The 19,602-nt window shown below is 39.7% G+C and overlaps 1 protein-coding gene and 1 pseudogene across 2 annotated transcripts in view; both read right to left on the bottom strand.

Moving 5' to 3' along the window:
• Lyrm4 (LYR motif containing 4) overlaps positions 1 to 19,602 on the bottom strand; it is a 115,369-nt gene that overhangs the window by 36,254 nt on the left and 59,513 nt on the right. The window lies entirely within an intron of this gene.
• LOC131911212 (large ribosomal subunit protein eL39-like) lies at positions 19,236 to 19,439 on the bottom strand (annotated as a pseudogene).

The following is a 19,602-nucleotide window of genomic DNA, read 5'->3' as shown; positions in this document are numbered from 1 at the left end:
TTGAATGAAATGACCATGTACCCAGTGAATGCTGAAACAAAGATTCTAATAATTTCAAAACAGGAAGTAGAAGGCTTTTCCCTTAGGAGCACAATATCCCAGACATATATGCTAAATTGCAGCAATAAAGCTGAGAACATTGTCTATAGAATGCACCAATTCTAAATTACTGGCTAAATCTAGTAAAGAAAATTACCTGCTTGAATGTTATCATAAATGTTGGGGCAACATTTTATTTTATTTATTTGTTTATTTATTTTTTTACCTAAGTCCTAGCATAAACCCTAAGTGGAAAAAAAAAACAACCCTGCAAAATTAGACATTCTAGATCTTAAAGCCACTATTTTTAATCAATATCAGCCTGGAAATTTTAAATGACTTTCTATTGAACTTCTCCACCCCCATCAAGTAATTATCAGAAATATTGATTCCATTCCACATATTCAATCTTATAAGTTCATAAAATATTAGCTTATTAAGTTAACATAAAAAATGCAATTTAGTGGAATTAAACAGCAGAGGGAATTTCATACAAACTCTGCAAATTGGGTCTATATATGGATGACGTCTTAATATATTACCTACACCTCATCATCAGTCCCCTGGCCCTATGTGGGTGACAGAAGTCACCCTCAAGGCGAGGAATATACTTGACAAAGAATTGCTTGCATAAACTTAGGACCACACAGGACAAAGATGAAGGAGAAAACATAATTCAGAATCTCATTTTACCTGTTTAAAAACTGTCAAGTTTACAAGGATGCAATAAAAGTTGGACTGTGTAAGAGTAAGACATCACAGTTCAGGTCCCCACACTCTGGGTCTGAGATTTTAATGTACAGCATCATTCTAATAGGATAGTTGGTTGAATGTATAGATGGAAAGAAGGATGATTCAGAAGTCTTGCTTTGATTCTGTGGAGGATCACTATATCCCCTGCTGTGAGGATCACAAGACTGTCATCAAAAACCAATACTACTGAAACACAGGACGTGTCCAGATCTCATCTTTATGAGGCTAATAATGAACTCAGCTACCATGATTGCAGACACAGAATAGAAATTACCGATGCCGGCAAATTCTATTATTTTTCAGTAACTGTGTTTTAATGGCTGTGTGTGTGTGTGTGTGTGTGTGTGTGTGCGTGTGTGCATGTGAGTAAATCATGCATATGAGCGGGAATCCTACCTTTCAAGGCTGGCCCTGCTATTACATTCTTACACAGTGTCAGACCTGTTTTTTCATTTCAAAAGGTAGTTAAATGCTTATCCCATCTACTGTGAAGGTTATAATGATAATACATGGGAACTTACTTAAAAAGGCTTACAGCATTAAGTCAAGCAAATGCCTAATTGGCATTTTATAGTTCTTAGATTTGTGTATGTTCCAAAGTGTCACACATAATTTGATCCCTGTGAACATATTTGAATTCTGTATTGAACAAAAACAGGCAAAGAGAAAAGTCTTGAGATTTGTTTGGAGGCAGCCTGGATCAATTTGTTACTTTCACATGACATTATCCAGAAGTAACCATGCAGATTTATAAACTTGCATACTCAACTGTGAATGCTTCAATGGGACTCTGCCATCTCCCTTCTAGAATATTTGCTGTGGAAGGCAAAGGTAAAGCATGAGGAATTCCTTATGATATCTAAGGCACTGGAACAATTTTGTTAGTTCTGAAGAAGACCACTATGGTACAGCTAGAAGTCAAGAAGAATGGCAGCCATCTCCAGAGCTGAGGAACATGATTCCTTCTCTACAGAATGATAAAAGATGGCCTCTTACACGTTAAGACCTCAGCTTCAGGTGGAGAATACACAGGTCCTGGGAAAGGTATGGGACCACAGATACCTGCTAATGGTTCAGGTCTCTCTAAGCGCTAGGAACAGGCACTGTACCCAAAGAACATGTGTGTATGTGTGCACTGCTCATAATGACCTTGCTAAAGCAGCATTTGAAACAGAGGCACAAGATAGTATGGAGATGCAAAAGCAAGAAATGTATGTGGGGGATGGCTGGAGCTGTGGCCATGTCTTAAAGGACTTCTAGTCTGGGTGAGTGACTTGCTGAGGCTCCTTGCTTAAGCTACACATTGTTCTAGGAATCTAGAAGCCCTACGTCATAAATTTGTACAATTCTATGTCAATCTTTTTTTTTTTAAATTTTATTTTGAGACAAGGTTTTTGTTCTCTGTGTAACAAACAGCTCTGGCTGTTCTCTAACACACTCTGTAAACCATGCTGGCCTTGAAATCACAGAGATCTGTGCTGGGATTAAAGTCTTGTGCTACTACCTCAGGCTCCTTGGTTGGGATTTTGACAGGACAAAGAAAAACATCATTACAGTCTTTTAGAACTGTAAGCATATATGCTGATTTATAAACAGATAGTGTGTGAAAGCTTCCCATCCCTTCCTCTCTCTCACCTAGATCATCAAGAATGACCTAGTGGGTCAAAAAACATGATTTAATGTGTTGAGTTTCTCTCTGATAATTTCATTCAGAAGCCCACATTTGTGTGAATGAGGACTTACAAGCCTGCTGTGGACTCCAATGCAGTACTCTGATAACCAGTGCTTTATAGCCAGGTTCCAAGGAAGCTTCTTTCACTGTCGAAGGTGGGTCCACAGCAAACTGCCTCTCACACAATTGGATATTTACAGCTGGCTAACATTATCAAATGTTCTCTGTGTAAGCTCTGCTTACGAAAAGGAAGCAACTAAATGGTGTCTTTGTTGTTTGGACAAGAATGGCCCCCTTAGGCTCATATGTTTGAATATTTGGTCCCAAGTAGGTTAAACTGTCTGTGAAAAAGTAGGAGGTGTGGCTTTGTTGGAGGAGGTGTGCCACTGGGGGTGGGCTTTGAGCTATCTGAGATAGCTCTCCCTGCTGTGTGCTTGTGGTTCAGAAAGTTCTCAGCTACTGCTCCAGCACCAGGCCTGCTGCAATGTGCCCCACTGTGACGGTCAAGGACTCTAACCCTCTGAACTGTGGGCCACAAATTATATGCTTCCTTTAATAAGTTGCCTTGGTCATGGTGTTTTGTCACTGCAACAGAAAAGTAACTAAGAGAGCTAAAAAGCAAAAAACAAAACTCTAAACAACTGAAATTTAATATTTTCAACTGTATGCCTTAACTACAGAAGAAATGGTGCAGTTTACTTTAAAATAGAAACAACACAGTAGAATTCCCAGAAGAGTCATTTAGAAGTGAGATTTGGTTTTCATTTCACCTGGCTTAATAATGAAAACATGAAAGATGGCTCCCAATTTCTCCAAGATCAACGTATTAGTCCCTTCCAGAAATGCCACAGGAGGCCATTCCTACTTTTCTTTAGAAGACAGATTTCATTTATTCTTTGTTTAAAATTGAATGTATCTCTTAATTTTAACAGTGCCTGAGCCACAGCTAGGCAACATGAGTTGGATTTAAATGAAGCCTGTAGGCAAAGACTGCAGTGGGATCTTTTACTCAGCCAATTGCTGGCCAGCCTCAGCACTGTGGGCATCTCAGTGGGCCTCACTATCACCCAGGTCCAAGTGTGATGAAGAAAGGAAACAGGCCTTTGGGTGTGTGTGAGAGACAACAATACCACATACAACTTCTTTTGTTTGCTTCAGAGCTGGGCTCAGACAAATGGGTGGGAGGGCTGGGAGAAAGAATAATCCTACTCTCTTAGCTAAGTTTCTATGGCTGTGAAGAGACACCATGATCACGGCAACTCTTACAGAGAAAACATTGAATTGGGATGGCTTGCTTACAGTTTCAGAGGTTCAGTCCATTACTATCATGATGGGGTACATGGTGGCGTGCAGGCAGATGTGGTGCTGTAGTAGCTGAGAGACCTACATCTTGTAGGCAACAGGAAGTCGACTGACTGTCACACTGAGGGAAGCTTGTGAAAAGGGGAACTCAAAGCCTGTCCCCACAGTGACACGCTTCCTTCAACAAGGCCACACCTCCTAACAGTGCCACTCCCTTTGGGGGCCATTTTCTTTCAAATTACTACACCTACCCACTACAAGTTATACATATGCATGCAGTTATGTATGTGTGTGCATGAACACATGCATGTGCAAACTAGGTATGTATACATAACATATGTAGATGTATTTACTTATGTACATACTAATGAATAGTAAGCAAGTACTTCAACGAATTTAAAATCATATAAGCAAATATAAACAGAAACAGTTGGCAGGTCCTATTGGCAATGCAAATTGAATGTAGCCATATTTCTCTCCCAGACACATGCCACAGAGGGGGCTACACTGGTTGTATGGGAGGTTTCCACCCCTGCCTGTATCCAGAAGACAAATCCAGAAGAGATTGATAAGAATAACACATCTACTAGTTTAAATATTTAAAGATTCATAATATTATTGTCATGTGTTGTAAAAGACTGGCACCTTTGTGGTACAGGCAGACTCAGAACAGGGCATCAGCTAGAGCACATGGGGCCTGGGTATCCTGAGAGAAAGCAGAGAAGCTTGATTGCCACTGCATGGAATAGTCATGGGGGGTTTCAGTCTTAAGACACATTACTAGGTTAGTGTCGGGGAAGAGCCAGCCAGTGAGGGCCAGAGGAGGGGACAGCTGCTGTTCTCAAGGAAATGTCTAAAAGGTGTGTATTTGTGTATCACTATCACTTTGGTAGTCCCCAAAGAACAAGAACGTGAGAAGAAAGGCAGAGGGCCACATATGCTAGGGAAGAGAGATCACAGATGAAGGATGGACAAAATTTATTATTTCATTATAACTAATGCATTGCATTTACAAGAAAGAAGGTACTGGTGACTAGTATGAGTCATATTTTTATAAAACATTTCAGTTGTTCTTCACTGTTTCCATGAGAATTATCCTAAACTCATCTCAAGCTTTCTCTTCAAACAAACAAACAAACAAACAACAGAACCCTCCAAACCTGTCCTGTACTCTCTGAATGCTTAGGTACTGGATCTTTCCATTCTCATACTTTGCTCAATTATTTTCCTAAGTACATATTTAGTTGCCACTTCAAAATCACACTTTGCTAGAAAGCACTAGGGGACTCTTGATATATATCTATATCTGTATCTATATCTATATATCTTCAAAATGTCTATGTGAATATGTGACCTACAGCACCTGTGAAATAGCCCATATCCACTAGACAGTGAGCACTGGCTTGGAATCTGCTTTTTTTTCTTAAGACTTATTTAAAAAAAAAAAAAAGATTTATTTATTTATTTATTTTTGTATTTCTTTGTTTTAATTAAATTCACTATAAATTTTCATATATGACTGTATTTACATCGCCATCCTTTTCACCCTTCCTTCCAACCCCTTTAATGTGCTCCTGGGTACATCTCAAGTTTATGGCTTCCTTTTCTTTAATAATTATTGATGGACATGGATAAATACGTAAATACAACCTGCTATATCCATTTAGTTTTGCTCCTGTTTTACAGGTTTGTACATTTTACCTTTTTTTTAAAAATTTTTTAATTTTATTTATTTATTTATTTTTTTGGTTTTTCGAGACAGGGTTTCTCTGTGTAGCTTTGCGCCTCTCCTGGAACTCACTTGGTAGTCCAGGCTGGCCTTGAACTCACAGAGATCCACCTGGCTCTGCCTCCTGAGTGCTGGGATTAAAGGCGTGCGCCACCACCGCCTGGCAATTTTTTTTTTATTTTTTTATTTTTATTTTGCAATACAATTCAGTTCTGCATATCAGCCACGGATTCCCTTGTTCTCCCCCCTCCCGCCCCCCTCACCTTCCCCCTAGCCCATCCCCCATTCCCACCTCCTCCAGGGCAAAGCCTCCCTCGTGGACTGAGATCAACCTGGTAGACTCAGTCCGGGTAGGTCCAGTCCCCTCCTCCCAAGATTTATTTTTAAGTGTGTGTGTGTGTGTGTGTGTGTGTGTGTGTGTGTGCATGTCTGTCTGTGCGAGTAAGTGTAGGTGCCCATGGAGTCCAGAAGGGGTGTCAGATCCCCCAGAGGCTGGAACCAAATTTGGGTCCTCAGTATGAGCAGTACCCACTCTTGACCACGGAGCTATCTCCCCAGCCCTGTCTCCTGAGCCCCACTACTCGGTGTTAATGGCATTCTCATTGGAAGCCATCATCCTGTCCAGGAATGTTTTTCTTTCTTTTCTTCTTGAAGTCACTTCTCTTAACTTTGGCTGTGGTGATCTCTATGTAGAAGCAGTTCTGGAGACTCCTCTCCTAGAAGACTCTTGGTTCTCTCTCTATCTTAGGAAAGTGACTTCTATTTTTGCAGCTTGCAAAGTAAACACTTCAGTCTAGCAGATGTTTGGTCCCTGGCCTCTCTGACCTCCACTGGGTAGGCTGGGAATGGAGGGCAGAACACCGAGTGGGCCTGGGAAGGTTCCCTGTTTAGTTCTGGATCTGGGGTCCCTTCACTGACCACATTAGACTTCATTTCTCCTGCTTGTTCTCCCCTGTCTCCAAGCTAACTAGCTCATATGCAGCTGGCTTCTCAACCTTCCAACTCCATATCCAATCATGATGCTAAAAAAAAAAAAATAACAAAACAAAAACTTTAAAAAAATACTTGTAAGGGGCTAGAGAGATACTTAGCCATTCAGAGCACTGGCTGCTCTTCCAGACACCTGAGTTTAGTTACCAGCACCCATGCCATGGGACTCATAATGGTCTTTAATTCCAGCTCTGATGCTCTCTTCTGGCCTCCACAGGTACCTGCACATGCTTATATATGCTCACATAGACACAAACATTTACACAAATAAAAAATAAACCCTAAACAATTACTATTAAAAATACTATTAAAATTACATCTTACTAGAAATAGAAACAAAAAATTTCTATCAGTACAAAAACATTCTATTAGTACTGAAGAAAGTTACATGCAGACTTTTCCTGCATTATTCCATTGAAAATACAGTTTAACAACTATTTACACTGCATCACAATGGCAGGTGTTACAAGTAGTCTAGAGTGGTAAATTATATGGAAGAGTATACACTGGTCCTATGCATTAACATGCCATTCATACAAGGGACTTGAGCATCTTCAGATTTTTGGATTGGGTTTGCCAGGAGGCAGGTTCAAGTTGGGGGACGACTGTATTCAACCAGATAAAAATAGTTCATAACAACACAGTGAACAAATAGATTGAAAAAACAAAAACAAAACAGAGTTTGTGGAATGGCAGTGATAACAACACAGAACGTCATGGCTAAGGTCTCTGCATCTACTTTTCCTTTTCTTACTAGATAAAGGACTAATATCCTGATTTTGTCCTAATCTGTTGAAAATGTGGAGAACTTAACATTGATAATATGTAATTTGTCGAAGACAGGAGGTTGATAAATTACAGAATTATAAAATACTCCAATTTTCATTAATGGTACAAACATTTAGGTCTTCTTTAAATAATGATAATTTTTTATATTTGTGTACAAATATGATGCTGTGGAAACTGTTTAGAACATGGCAGGTGGTTCTGGCTTCCCAGCTTTTGTTCTGAGATGAGGATGGTGGGCAGATCTCATCTCTGGGTTTCATGACACTTCTTAGACACAGCCTTATCACTTGAGTCCCAGAGTATGATATTCATTTTAATTCCTAGCATACCATGTCTGATCATATGGTGACATCAATGTAGTGTTAATGGTCTCTACTGTGGACCATCAGACCAACATCATGGATTTAGCCCTCTGTCCTTGGATACAGTGACCTTAAGTATGATATTGACTATGCCACTGTGAACCACAGCATACCTCAAGGAGGTCCTTTGCACAGTCTAGGAGTTTTAACAGACTCTGACTTGGGGTATACAGCTTATTGGAGTCACATTTTCAGCATAAAGTTTTGAACTCCCCTTGGGGAAGCCAGATCTCTTCTGGACTACTGTACTTAACCCCTGAATTAACCAATACTTTCTTGTCAAGGACAATTTGTGTTCTGGTGGCTAAGGCAATCATTTCTATCTTGGATCTTGATCCCAGAGTAGCCACCTTCAGGAAGTTCCCAAGTGAGAAACTCACTTATTCCATCTTTGAAGATGCCACCAACAACATGTTTCCTCATCTGGAAATTTGCACTGCAATGCTGGTGTTGCACCTGCCGGGAGGCCAGATACTGAGACCCAGATCTAGTGCACCTAGTTAGCCAGAAACAGGCTGTAGGTTGTAAGTTAAAATCTTAGTTCCAGCTTGTTCTTTGTTGGGCAAAAGAGATGGATGAAGAAACAGAAAAATACAAGACATGAAAAGTCCCCATCAGTTAAAAACTTTTTGTTGCATTGTCTTCAATGATACAATGTCACCTGCTACAACCTTACACAGATTATCACATGAGTATAAGGAAGACTTTCTGGTTAGTATTTGGCACAGCTTACGACACGCAGCAAAATAGCATATAATGTTTTGTTATAGATGAAACAGTAAATAAAACTATTTCAGTCACTGACAAAAGCTGTTAGAAGCGGTTGTATGAACTAGACAATGTTTTCATTACAATGCATCTGTATTCAAATTGCACGTAGAACCAAAGTAGAGATAGCCACTGCTACCATGTCTCTCACTCGACCAAGTGGCAAACCTTTATGAGTTCAATGCATTAGTACAAACTTGAGTGCCATGGAATCTTTTTTTTTTTTTTTTTTTTTTTTTTTTTTTTTTTTTTTTTTTTTTTTTTTTTTTTTTTTTGGTTTTTCGAGACAGGGTTTCTTTGTGCAGCTTTGCACCTTTCCTAGAACTCACTCTGTAGCCCAGGCTGGCCTCGAACTCACAGAGATCCTCCTGCCTCTGCCTACAGAGTGCTGGGACTAAAGGTGTGCGCCACCACTGCTTGGCAAGTGCCATGAATTCTTAATCTGTGTTTGGAGGGCTGAGAAGGCTAGGCAAAAGGAGGCAGACAGTACTGATCCCTCAGGCCCTTTTGGTTCCAGAAGCTCTTAGTTCAGATAGCACTGAGTGTCTGGGGTTAAGGAAGAATGGAGGGAGGGAGGGAAGGAGGGAGGGAGGGAAGGAGGGAGATAGAAAACTCTTTTGAATAAGTCATCTATTCTTGAAAAGATAGTTTTATCACTTCATATTTGTCATCCTCAGGGCTGACAGACTCTAGAAATGAACTGTAAAAAGACTAAGGACCCCTCTTCCCCAACCAAGCACAAATCTAACACCCTGAAGGTCACTTAATGGGGCAAACCCATATTTAAACTCTGAGGGGACCCATGAGCCAGACAGAGTGATGCACTAGATGCATTAGCTCTGGGCCCTAATGCAGTGGCCACCAAAGCTCTCACCAATGATTCCAGCTAGTGCAGAAACCAGACAGATGGCTTTAACTTTGTTTTTGTGTCACTTTGACACCTATTTTATTCATTTACAAAACCCTTGAGCCATCACATATTCTAGCTTTCTATAATGCCCAGGTAGATTACATAAGAAGCTTCCTTATTCCATCCATTCTATCACATACGTGCCCCTTCATTATTTTCTCCAGGGATAGCATTGGTAACCTGCGAGGTTGAGCCTTAGGTGGCTGTGTGTGTGTGGGATAAGACAACTATGACTCAGAGATCAGAGAGAGGGAAGGAATGAGCAGGCCATGCATGTTGGTGGCAGAGAACTAGTCTGATCAGTTTCATGGTAATGGGAAAACTGTATTTTTCTTAGGGTTGTAAATATGTGTGAAGCCATCTGTTGAGTCCTTCTGTCACATCCTTTAGATCCTGCATGTTTATATGTCTATGGCATCAAAACATCATGAGCCTAAAACAACAACATTTACAGGACATGGGATTTTAATGGAATCATACATAATACTGGTTCTTCATAAACACAGTAATTTATAATGCCAGACATAGGGGAGTGTTTAAATTATACACACATTCTAACCAGGGGTGGGAGCATAATTTCAGCACTCCGGGGCAGAAGCAGGCAGATCTCTGTGAGTGCAAGGCCAGCCTGGTCTACAAACCGAGTTCCAGGCTAGTCAGGGTTACACAGTGAGACCCTGTCTCAAAAACAAAACAAAACAAAACATATACATATTCTGTCACAAATCAAGAGAAAATGAGAAAGAGACAAGATTCCTCATTTGACCATCTAGATATTGCCTTTGTAAAGTGAGTGCTCAAGTCTTTCACCCATCTTTAAAAGATATCTTGTGGCCATTTTAAAAGTTAATTTGTAGTTCATTATACACTGTGGATAGAGTTTTTTCTCATATGTCTTCTTCCATTCTGCTTTGCCACTCTCTTAATAATGGTATTCTTGATGCTCTAACTTTGACAGAGTATAATGCTTTAACACTTTGGTTTTATGGTTTACATTTGTGATCTGTTTGAGAAAAATTTGCCATTTCAAAATATGAAAGATGGTATTTTTCTCTAAAAACTTTATCTTTCCCATTTAAGTAAGTCTACAATCCATTTTTTTGTGTGATATGAGAAAAAGTCCAGATACTTTCTTCCCCCAATATTTATCCAAATGGCTGAACCCACTTATTAAAATGGCTGTGCTATTCCCAATGTACTGCATTCAGCCACATACCAGGTGGCTTTTCATAAGTGGGCGTCTTTCTGGCCTCTATTTAGTTCTACAATCAGTCTCAATCATCTACCTAGCCTTGACTCAATTACCAGAGGTTTAGAATAGTTTTGAAATCTGGTAGTGAAGGAATCACAGCTCTCCCCCTCTTCTTTAAGAATGTTCTGCTACTTTTGGCCCTTTGATTTTTCATGTCAATTCCTGAACAAGTAAGTGTCTCAGTCTCAGAAAAATTGTTAGCAATTTGACAGGGCTGTGTTGGGAACATTAACAATGTTAGTGGGGAATATCCATCCTGCAATACATATGTTAAAAGGTGCTCATCATTATGAGTTCTTACGGAATTCATATTTAAATCTCAACAGATGAACATGTGTGTTTGTGTTATTGGTTCCTGTGTGGGTCCATGTGTATGTGTGAGTGTGTAGTATGTAGGCCAAGCTCAGGTGTCATGATCAGGAATATCAGAATGTAATTCACCTTGAGACAGGGTCTCTGATTGTCTTGAAGCTCAGGGATAAATCTAGGCTGGCTGGTCAGCGAGCTCCAGGGATCCCCTTGTCTCTGCCCTCCAGTACTGGGATTACAGCACATATCACATATCACCATGTTTGGCCTTTTTTTAAAATGTGTGTTCTGGGGATGAAATTCAGGTACTAATTTTTGTGAGGCAAACACTTTAATGACAGAACTATCCCTCTAGCCCTTAAATTTTCCTATCTAAGAAGGGGATCAGGAACAGGAGAAGGTGAATGTAATCAAAGTATATCATATATAGGCATAGAAATGTCAATATAGTTAAAGTTCATTATATGCATTCATTAAAATGTCATAATGGAGTCAATCATTTTATTTTTGGAATAAGGTTTCACTTTGTAGCCAAAAAAATTCTATAAAGGTTTTCCAGAATGGACATCAGTTTAAAGTTTTTAATGAAATCACTTTTGAATATTATATATTATTACAGTATGCCATTCTCTGCAGTGATATTATGTTCCCCAAAATATTGTGTACCCTAATAAACTTATCTGGGGTCAGAGAACAGAACAGCCACTAGATATAGAGGCCAGAAAATGGTGGCACACACGCCTTTAATCCTAGCATTCCAGAGGCAGAGATTCTCCTGGATCTCTGTGAGTTCAAGGCCACACTGGAAACAGCCAGGTGTGGTAACAAGAGCCTTTAATCCCAGGAAGTGATGACAGAAAGGTATATAGGGCGTGAGGACCAGGAACTAAGCCTGGTTACGCTTTTAGGTTTTTGAGCAGCATAGTTCAGCTGAGAGGCATCCAGTCTGAGGAAACAGGATCAGCTGAGGAATTGGCAAGGTGAGGTGCCTGTGGCTTGTTCTCTGATCTTCCAGCATTTACCCCAATACCTGGCATCAGGTTTGATTTTATTAAGAAGACTCTTTAAGATTCATACTAAATTCTCTTTATAGGCAACTGCCTGGAAATACTTTATCTTTTATTTAGATGAAAACTAAATGGGGCTGGACATGGTGGTGTATACTTTCAATTTCAGGATTCAGGAGGCAGAGACAGGCAAATCTTTGTGAAATTGAGGCCAGTTTGATCACATAGTGAGTTCCAAGAGAGCCAGGGCAACCGAGTGAGATGAAACCCTGTCTCAAAGAAACAAGTAAACAATGGGGCACGCAGTTTGAGGTGGTGTTGGTGATGGGGTGGGGTGTTGAGATCCTCCCAATTTCAGTTTGCCTAATTTCCCATTCAAGTGATTATCTCTTCCTGTTTTAGTGTCTTATCAGGAATTTACAAATAGACATACACTGGCTGGTTTTGTGTGTCAACTTGACACAAGCTAGAGTCATTAGAGGAAGGAGCCTCAGTTGAGGAAATGCGTCAATGAGATCCAGCTGTAAGGCATTTTCTCATTTAGTGATCAATGGGGGAGGGCCCAACCCATGGTGGATGGTGCCATCCCTGGGCTGCTGGTACTGGGTTCTATAAGAAGGTGGGCTGAGCAAGTCTTGGGAAGTAAGCTAGTAAAGCAGCTCTCCTCCATGGCCTCTGCATTAGCTTCTGGGATCCTTCTCTGTTTGTGTCCTGTCCCGACTTCCTTTTGTGATGAACAGCAATGCTAAGGCATAAGCCAAATAAACCCTTTCTTCTCCAACTTGTTCTTTGGTCATGGTGTTTTGTCACAGCAAAAGAAACCCTAACTAAGACACAAATGTTAGTCTGTTTATTTTTGGTGTTATATTTTGGAAACCACATGGCATCTACAGAGATTGTTTCAGTTCCATTGCCCTTCTACTCCCTGAACAGGGGATTGAACCTAGGGCCTCCTGCATGCTAGGTAAGTGCTCTGTCACTGAGCTACATCTTCAGCCCTTCCAGATATGAAACATGCTCATTTTCATGCAGACATGGCATACATTATTTTCTTTGTAAATTAAAACCTTGAAAAAAAAATGTTTCCTTTTAGGGTTGTAAATCCTGGCTTACAGTTCTATGTTGGTTTATTTCCTGCTGGTTGTTGATCTGATTATTTTGTAAGCCTCACAGCATCTGGGGATCTCTTAGTAGGTGGAAATGCTGAGTATGGTGGTTAATTTTGTCATCTTACTGTGTACCATGGGATGCTCATATATTGGGCAAACATTATCCTCTTTGTGGGTAAGAATAACACTGAAACCAGGCAGCTAAGCAGAGCAGATGGTGTTTCCTGATGTAGGTAAGCCTCATCCAATAATTGAAGGCCTTCATAGAACAATCAGACTGATGTCTGGGTAAGAGAATTCTTCCTGTCTACCAGCCTTCAAAATGGAGCACCAATATTTTGTGCCCTTTGTTAGACTCAAACTGAAATACTGGCTGTTCCTGGGTACAGTGTCTGCTGATTACTCACCCTCCATATCTTGGAACTTGCTTGTTTTCATAATCATTTGAGTCAATTCCTTTCTCCATTCTTAATGGGCATGACATCAATACAATTAACACACCCCCACAATCATAACCAATTAAGAAACTGCAACTCAGATTTGACTGGACCTAAGATTAGGTTCAGGAGTCAGTTAACCACTTGAAATATGCATGTTTTTCATAGTTTTCAAGTGGAACACCCAATGTTTAGATTCTTAACAATTCTGATTCACAATACAACTATAGGTCTGGAAACTACTTTCCTTACAACATGCCATCCAATATCTAATCTTAGGAGCAGCACACAAGTATTAAAATCAAATATACACTTCTTTCTCTCCAATTTTGCATTTAAAAAATCTTTTCATACTGTGTATAAATTTTGGTCTGTCAATTATATTTTCAGCAATCTATCATAAACAAACAGCCATCTATATCTCAAACAATAATGTTCATCATGGCATTATACATACCAGCAAAACCAGGAAGTGATCTAAAGGCTCAACATTAGAAGATCAGCTATATAAAGGAAGGATAGAGAGTTCACTGGGTGGCACCTTCCCTTGTTCCCTTTAAATTGATGATGCAGGCTTATTATTTACTGTCTTGAGAGACATTAAAATTAGATAAGCTACCAATTACTAGTAAGAGTTCATCAAATGATAGACAGACAAGACAGACAGACAGCTCTGTAGAAGTAACATTCTGTAAGGAAATAAAGATGACATTGTTTCATGACAGAAAGAGTAACACTAGTTTTGCTTTATAAATATTTATTTTTAATTGTGTGTGTGTGTGTGTGTGTGTGTGTGTGTGTGTGTGTCTGTGTCTGTGTGCCTGCATGCACATATGTGAATGTGAGTGCTGATGCTCACAGAGGCCAGACCCATAGGATTTATTAGATCTGGAGTTAGAAGTGATTATGAGCTGGCCAATGTAGGTGCTGGGAAATTAACTCAAGTCTTCTATAAGAGCTGTACCAGCTCATAAACACTGAGCAATCTCTGTAGCCCCATGGTTTTTCTCTTTTTACTCCTAAATATTATTATAAAATTTGTATATTATTTATGTATTCAAAAAAGACAACATTTCCCTTACACTAGTCCTCCCATATCAACAAAATGTCTCTCTATCCATCAACGTTATATCCCTTTCTTTCTCATCCTGCCAAGTAAAGCACTAACACTGTTTCATGAGTCTTTTGTCCCTTCAAGTCCTGCATCAACCAGTATGAATCATATTGCTCTTGGCATGCAGTATTTGGATGATCTATTCTTGTTCACAGTTATACCTCTAATCTGAGAAAGACACAGAAATGTCAAACAAACCTGAATGATTGGGGTAGGTAGGTAGGCTAAAAGAATACCAGAAGATATTGTTATAATCAGAAATAAATCAAGAAGTTTAAACTTCCCACAATCTTGATAAAAGAACCAATCTGCAGTTGTTATCATTTCGTAGTGTTTGTTAACCAACCACAAAAACATTTTGAGAGTCTAAAGTGATGACAAAGCATCTCTTTCTGTGGTGGAGACTCACTGAGGAAAATGTTAGCTTTTCCTCTACTGTCACTGCAGGTACTAAAATCAAACATAGCAGATTTATGTAGCATCTTTAAATTGACTTTTTTAAAATTATTTTTTGGGTTGAAAGGATAAGGAAAGAATTATGAATGGGGTAAACCTACTCAGAGTTCATCAGTTTCTAGCGAAGAACACTGTAAATCACCACTCCCATGGAACAGAGCCCATAAACCCATCAGTGACACCAGCATCAGCCATGCAGAGGTGTGGACATGCTTGCTATGTCTGTGGTTATGGCTATGTACTGTAACAGCACTCTTGGCTGCATAATGCTTAGACCACTCATAAGGACCATAGGCTGTACCAGGAACTCTCCAAACTCCTACAAGGAGCTCTGCAGCCAAGTTTCAGCTCAAGATGGGTATACACTAATATGCTGGGATTGCACACTGCAACACGGCTCTCTACTGTAGGAAGAGTTCTAGCTGATGAGCAACAACTTCCAGAAAGTTCAGGAAAAGAACCAGCAGAGGACAGAAGATTTGCAATATTTGCAAACTTAGGGAGACAAAATGCTGACTACCCAAGAAGTACATGTAGGTCCCAGGAGCTGTTCTTTTTACTTGGGGGCTGAGTCAGCTGCCTGTTTCCTAGCATGTGCAGTATGCTTCACCTCCCTAGAACACAGGAGGTGTCGATCCTGACCTATAGGCCCTTTAGGGCTCCAAGTCTCCTCTGTGCAGTGAAGACCACAGCAGGTAGCCTAACAGCTCTCCAACATCTCACTGACTCCAGGTGCATCCTGGTGACTCCAGTGACACCAGGGCATCAACCACGTGTAGTGAGGGGAAACATGATGAACATTCACTTCTTCCCTCATGCGTGCCCGTCACTTGATTTTTAGAAGTCATATATAAGCAGTGCTATATTCTGCCTGACTTAGCGGCAGAAAATACTCTGATAAATAGGCACCATGGTAGAGAGTAGCTAAGACTTGTTTTTAGGAAATTGTTGGTAGCCTTGTCTAGTTAATACAGGCTAAAACCAACAACTTCTCACTTGGAACTACTCAGATATCTGATGAGTGCCTGTTTAATGTTAGAGGGATAAAAACCATCCTGAGAGCCTTTGGCAACATAAACACCCAAATTTGCTCTTATGCTTACAATAAAAACCCTGAGATTGGCTTCAACTACAAAGAGACATAAGAAAGCACTAGGTAGATAGGAATTATTCCTGCAGAGTTCACAAGTGGGTTAGCCAAGCCTGTTTAAAAATGGATTTTTTGAAAGAACAATTTCACCCTTTCTCTATCTTTCCAAAATAGAGGAAAGAAACAATATAACACTATTTTAGTGACCTACGTGGATAGCACTCTCTTATATTTCACTCTTTGGTGCTATGTGGTAAGAACAATAACTTCTACAAGTGATCCAGAATCAAGCTACAGAGCGAGTTCTTTACTATCAATAAATCTATTTTCTAATTATGCAGAAAGACATGTTTGTCTTTGGTATGGATTGCATTAAAAATACCAGAAGTACCATTGCTTTATGTGAATTACAGAAACATGACTCCCCAAGTGAGTCTGACCCATTAATAATACCTCTAACTGCTAATGACTTCTGCCGACATGTAACAGGATATTTCATTGCTGTTTTCAACCATCTGTCTCTCTTTCTTTCAGTATTAATTTGCCAGAGGTGTGATAAAATTTCTTCTGCTTTGTGCCAGTACACATCTGTTAATACTAACACTCCTACATGTACTATCATGGAGCTCCTCTCTAGTCTGGGCATTGCTTGAAGAACCAGAACTTTCTGTCTCAGTCTCTCAGCCAAAGGTTACAACCCATGTAGCAGCATATTCAGGTATGTTCCCAAGATGCACAGGGAATAAGGTTTCAATCAGTTGTAGAATAAAAACAGTAACACCACCAAAGATGGTATATTCTGAAGAGAAATATAATATGTAAAGTCACAATCATTTTCTTGTAAAGTAAGCGTATCTATTTTAACACATTTGAAATTCAACAAATTATGTTATTGAAACAAATGGCCAATGAGTACAAGAGTGATCAAGAATATATCATATCAAAATTTCAGCCTTTCTCCCAGTTTTTTATCTTACTGTTTACTGAATATCTATTAAGTACTAGTCACTTTTATGGTCAATTTTGCTGAGGGGGTTCGTGTTTAACATGTACACAAAAGATGACTCCATCCAGTAACAATGTGAATTCAAAGTAATATGCCAACTTTCAAAATACAGTAACAATGTGTGTAGTTCCAGGTCATCTTGGGTTGTATGGTGAGATCCTAACTCAAAAAGAAAAAAACCATAAAAAAACCCACCCAGAAAAACAAAAACAAACAAACAAACAAAAAACAAAGCCACCCCTGCCCCCAAATCTAAACACTACTGCAATCTTCTTTGCTGCACTCAACAGGAAGCTAGCTGTCTTCTAGACACCTGGAGATCTCTGCAGACCTGAGTGCTAAGGAATAAGATGGTACACATGACCCTGGAAGAGGCAGAGAGAGGACCCTGTTATAAGGCCAGAATAGATGGGAGTTACAGGAATCATCCCTTCTGGTCCTGAGTTCTACCATTTGAAAAACAGGAGTGGGATCCATTACAAAACCTACAAGGAACCTTCTCCTCGGCAGCTCTTTCCTGTTGTTGCTGGACCCTAGCTTCTCACTGGATTCTCTGAAAACACCTGTCCTTTCCTCTCTCCCATTCCTTAAGGAGTCAAGAGTCTTCCATAAGCAGCTGTTCAGATCTTGTAATAAATTTTGCATTGAGAGCTCCACATAATATAAAAATCACTACAGTCTTTCCTCCACAGAGGAAGCAACTAATTTTACCCCTACAGGGCACCAATCATGTTACTAAGGGGAGTATCACCTTTAAAATCAATTACTATGGTTAGAATGAGGAACATATCCATCTCTCTCTATTCCTGGCTTCAACAGAGGTGCTATGCTACAGAAGTGATAATGAATAGGACAGGAGGGAAGAAAATTGGGAGAAAGCTTTTCATAAAGATTCAAATTTCAAAAATGAAAATGAAGATCATTTCTATGTCTAATCCTGTTAGGTATCAGTAGGAATTTCTTCTCAGAGCAAACTTAATGCTTTGGTCAAGAAGGGCAGAAAGACAAAATTAAGTCTTAAAGAGTTCTATATCCTACATGATCCACTGTGAATTTTGTCTGTTTTGGTTTAGGTTTTATTCATCTTTACAGTTATAACTGTCACCTTAGAAGGCCTCATGCTAAATTAAGGGGCATATATGGATAGTCATATCCCCCTTCGTTTCTAAACTGATATGAATTCTAGTAAATACTGAGAAGAGTTCAGAGTATAAAATGCAACCTAGCATTAGCTTCAAAGTGGAAGCTTTTCTACAATTAACCATTAAGAGTCTGTTCCTTCCCTGGGCGGCGGTGGTGCACGCCTTTAATCCCAGCACTCGGGAGGCATAGCCAGGCGGATCTCTGTGAGTTCGAGGCCAGACTGGTCTACAGAGCAAGATCCAGGTACCAAAACAACACAGAGAAATCCTGTCTCGAACCCCACCCCCCACAAAAAAAGTCTGTTCCTTAATCAAAGCTTAGAGACATCTAGATATCATACACATAGTATTGTTTTTTCTTTCTTTCTTTTCTTTTAAGACAAGGTTTTACCCTGTAGATCTAGCTGGCTTGGAACTTGCTATTTTGCCAAGATTGGCCTCAGACTAACAGTTCTTCTGTGTCTCAACCTCTCAAGTGCTGGGTATGCTCCATCATCACCTGGTTCCATACACATAATTAATACAACAGTCATACATATGCACATGAAGGATGCTGGCCACTTATTTAGAACTTATACTCTTAGATACTTTCTTTGTTAAGTTGTTAAAGCAAGCAGTGTTTAAAAGGTGAGGGCATTCCAGACTCTAATGTGAGATTATATATGTACATTCTTTGACAGTATCTTGTTTGTTAGTCTTAGGTCTTTTGCAGAGGGGCTCAGAGCCAAGGCACAGACAAGGGTCCAAAGTTTAGCCCACAGCATATTTTTAGAAAACAAAGTAAGCAACAATTAAAAATATAGCTTCACAATAAAATTAACAGTCCTCATTCCAATCTAATATTTCCCCTTAAAACAAACACATGAACACTGCGGTTAGACACAGCTCACTCCACTAATTCACTGATATGTTAAATTTTTTTTTTTGGAAGGTTCTACATTTTATTACTGGACAAACTACTCCCCCAACTTAAAACACGACCAAGTCATCAAGGATTGCTTGATGACCCACAATTCAGTATAAACTGTCTTGCCATTGTGTGAATCCTTACAGACCCAGCTTTGTTCTCCTCCAGTGTCTTCTCTTGGAGTTGTACCTTATTTTGTTACCAGTTTTCATCCGAATCCACTGAGGAATAGGACGATTTTGCTTTTGTTTCTTGGCCAGGAATCACTTGATTCTGAAAGTCTTGTGAGAAGACATGGTGAGAAGCCAAGTCCTACCGCACGATGGAGGAGGAAAGGAGAAGAGCGATATGTTGAATTTTTGATTGGATATTGTTATGTATGTCACTAGGGTGACCTCAAACTCCTGGCAGTCTTCCTGCCTCAGCCTCCTAAGTGCTGAGATTATAGTCATATGCCAC

The sequence above is a fragment of the Peromyscus eremicus genome, chromosome 5 (genome assembly GCF_949786415.1).
Source record: "Peromyscus eremicus chromosome 5, PerEre_H2_v1, whole genome shotgun sequence".
Taxonomy (NCBI): domain Eukaryota; kingdom Metazoa; phylum Chordata; class Mammalia; order Rodentia; family Cricetidae; genus Peromyscus; species Peromyscus eremicus.
The sequence above is the reverse complement of the archived record's forward strand: the minus strand, read 5'-3'. Positions and strand labels throughout refer to the sequence as shown.